We start from the raw sequence: 3,941 nt of genomic DNA, 5'->3' as shown, positions 1-3,941 counted from the left end.
GGAGAATTAACTTCTCATAGTTTTACTTTGCAGCCAAGCTTAGTCTTTATAATTTTGAGGCTTGGTTGGAGGATGGACCATAGAGGGGGAGAAACTGAAAGCAAAGAGTCCAATTAAGTTGCTCTCATAATAGTGAAAGCAAGAAGTGATGAGAGATTTAACTAGGGTTGCATGGCATAATTGGGCAAAAGAGAAAAAATGAAAGATGTTGTGGAGGTAGAATTCACAAGACTTGGCAATAAATTGGGTAAGAGGAGAGGGAAATGAAACAGTCAAAGCTGAGTCTGTGGTGTGAACCTAGGTGACTGGAAGGCTGGTGGTGCCCTGACCAGAAATAGGAAATTCTATCCAAGTGAATTCCACACCAATGAATATACCATCTTTTTTTTTTTTCACTTTGCAACTTTATTAACTGGGAAAGGTTCTGACATAAATAATACTACACTAGAGAATTCTGTAAGTCATGTTATGGTCCAGTAACCTGGGAAGTAAAGATAAGAAAACAAGAATATACCTATTTCTCCATTGACAGATACCTGAGGAAATACAATTCCCACCTCTGGGAGTTGCCAGATTGCATCTCCTGTACTGTTTCTGGGATGTCTCCATCATCTCTTTCTGGGAGTATGGATCCTTCCTGTCTCTGGAGTATGTAGACCCATCTCTGCAGTCCCTATGGCTTTTTTAGGATCTGTGCCTTTCTGCCTCTTCCAAACCCTGTTGGCCCCACTGTTACCTGCTGGAGTCATCATCGTAAGTCACTTGGGTAGATTGTCAAAGGTCAGTACACCCAGCTCTTAGGCATATTATATCAGTAGCTCAAAGTCCAGTTGGCACAGGGACTAGTTGTATAGAATACCCTCAGACAACCAAGGCTGATCTTTCTCCAACCCCCAAAGTCAGATCTGAGGGGAGATCATGTGGGGCAGTACTGAAGGCTGTTTCAGCATCACTGGATGTGTTCTTTAGGAAATGTATGATCTGCTGGTCTATGGCAGCACTACCAATGGCTTCCTGCACACTTTCCTGAATGATCTGTGGGCTACTACCTAGTTGGGGATAGATAGTGTATCTCAGAGCAGAGAACAATGAATGTCAACTGAAGTTCTAACTCAGGGGAAGCACACAGCTGGTCTCTGCTTTCTATAAGGAAGCCTGGCTCATGAATAGTTAGTTGCTCCAACATGAGTATCACCTGATGAGAAATTCATTGTCAAGAGAATGAGATAGTATTATGGAAGATATTGGAGAGATTGAGCAGGGAATCACTCATGCCCTTCACAGAGTAATCTTTGCTGAATGTAGAGAAACTGAAATGGAAGAGAAAGGACAGAATCTCAACCAGGTCTATGCTCCTGCTCTGGGCTGTCTGCACACTATTCAGTCATGTCTGGCTCTTCACTACCCCATGGACCAAACTATCCATGGGGTTTTCCTTGACAAAGATACTGAACTACTTTGCCATTTCCTTCCCCAGTGAATTAAAGCAAACAGAAGTTAAGTGACTTGCCCAGGGTTACACAGCTAGTAAGTGTCTGAGGCCAAATTTGAACTCAGATCCTCCTGACTCCAGGCCCAGTTCTCTATCCACTGAACCATCTAGTTGCCTCTAGTCTGCAGATACTGTTGAGTAAATTACCAAAGCTGGGTAGCTGTGTCCAGTAGCAAGAAATGGAAGCCAGTACATATAATGCAGAGTAGTTATCAAAGCTGAGGATCCCATCTTTCCTCTACTTATGTGTCCAGTGATGGAACATTGTAGGTATGTTTGTCTGGACCCAGCTGCCTTGTATCACCTAACCAAGTCTATTCTCCCACATAAGAAAGCAACAGGAAGGTACAAGTGGGAGACAGGTTTGAAGACGAGGCCCTGGAGATCCAGAGGGTGCAGTGCATATACTAGATCAGAAGACTTTGCATAGTCTTGTGCTTTACTCTGGGGCCTTGCTAAATTCCTCCTTCATCCACCCAACTACAGCTGCTCATAGCAATGCTTGTTCTGGAAACAACATTTCCATCTCCCAGGTGCTTTGTCAAATAAGGGAGCTCCAAAAAGAAAGGGAGGCATGTGACTGAGTGACTATAAAGTTGATGTAGAACCCTAGTCCTCTGCACTGCCTCTCTATCGAATCCCAAATCCCTGCAGATTAAGGCAGAGAAACTGTCCTTTTGGCACCTCAGGCTACTGTGCGATCCCCTCTGTCACCCTAAGTCTCTCAATGGCATCCTCAACCTCATTCTCCATGAATGAGAAGAGGTGGAAGGAGGAGGCTGAGTCAGGGATGCCAGACTCTGGCTGAATAGAGTTCCAAAGTTAGTGGGTGTAGTTGTGGAGGGTGGGTAGGAAAGGATATCATAGCCTTTAGAATTTAAAAAAAAAAAGACTATATCATATATATTATTTCCAAACCAAAGGAAATTTGGAAGGCCCCCCAATTCCTGCTAATAAGGCGAATATAGTTTTGATCTCTCGACAAAACAAAGGCAAAGCTGAGAAAGAAACAGTATCAGTAATGAATATTGATGTAAAATATTAAATGCAGTACTCACAAATAGAATACAGCAGTACATAAAAAAATTATCCATCATGACAGAGTAGGATTTATAACTAGAATGTAGGAAGGTTTAATACCAGGAACACAATCAATGTAATAAATCATGTTAACAAGAGAAAAAGTAAAGACTACATGATCACATCATTAGACTCAGAGAAATCCTTCAATAAAAGACAACATTAATTTAGATTAAAAACATTACAAATAGACCTAAAATGATATTTCCTTATTGTGATAAAAATGCATATTCTAAGTCATGAGCTAACATTATATATAATTTAGAAACATGAAGCATCTCCACTAAAACAGAATATCTATTGTGCAACTGGCCTGTCCATTCACCATTTTTATGAGACAATGTGGCATTGTAGAAAAATTACCAAACTTGGAGTCTCAGGAAGACAAGGTCTTCTACTTATTCTATGGGTGACCTGGGACAAGTCACATCACCTATTTGGGTCTTAGTTTCTTCCTCTGTAAAGAGAAGGTGCTGGACTAGGTGACCTCCAATTTTAGGATCCTATTTCTGCAGTCCTAGAAATGTGAGCAATTTTTTTCTTTACTGTTTTTTTTGGTCTGGATCTGTTATTTTGTTGGTGGAGGGAACTCTCAGGGTAGAATTTCCCTCTACTGATTCTGATTGACAAGTATTCTGCAATGTTTACCCTGGAGAATTATCTTGGGCATGGAAAAGTTAAGGGACATGACCAGGTCACACATCTAGTATCTACCAGCAAAAACAATGTCATGAACAAGAAATTAAGGGAAAAAAAGCTTTGGCTGTGAAAAAGTTTAAATATATCTTCTTGTAGAGTTATAATCTTGTGATTATGTGCTTAGAAAACCCAAGACAATAAAAAAGCAAAACAAAACAAAAGGCCTGATGTAAGATAAATTTCCTAACAGTATGAACTGTCTGGAGAGGTAATGAGTCCCCTGTCACTGGAGATCTTGCAGTAATGGAAGCTGGAAAACCATTTATATGGGGACTATATGCTTGATTACAAGCCCTTTGAGATCCTTTCCAGCTCTAGGATTTTGTCATTCTCTTCATGTTTTAAATGTATTTTTTTCCCAACCAAGGAAAGGCCAGTAGGACAGGGACATACCTGGGACACAGGGCCATGAAGAAGGTACCAGGGAAGCAGGCAATAGGCATGAAAATTCATTTAAGAGCCTTCACAGTATGATCCCAGGCTGTCTATGGACGCAAATTTGTCCAGAAGAATCAGTCCAGCCTGGAGAAGAGAACAGAAATCTGCTTTAGTTTCTGTGCATGAGGGGCAGTGGGTCACAGGCAAATCCTTTGTATTTAGCAGAAAATGGCTCAACTCAAAGCCTTCAGGAGTCCTCAATCCAGCTGCTGCAGAGAGAAAAGAAAGCAGT

General features: G+C 41.2%; 1 pseudogene; it reads right to left on the bottom strand.

The window, feature by feature from the left end:
• Positions 1 to 608: 608 nt before the first annotated feature.
• On the bottom strand, positions 609 to 3,714 carry LOC138173693 (general transcription factor IIH subunit 4 pseudogene; annotated as a pseudogene).
• Positions 3,715 to 3,941: the final 227 nt, after the last annotated feature.

Source organism: Petaurus breviceps, unplaced genomic scaffold (assembly GCF_028583685.1).
Source record: "Petaurus breviceps papuanus isolate PSGF00001 unplaced genomic scaffold, PetGlider_PUasm1.0 64, whole genome shotgun sequence".
Taxonomy (NCBI): domain Eukaryota; kingdom Metazoa; phylum Chordata; class Mammalia; order Diprotodontia; family Petauridae; genus Petaurus; species Petaurus breviceps.
The sequence above is the reverse complement of the archived record's forward strand: the minus strand, read 5'-3'. Positions and strand labels throughout refer to the sequence as shown.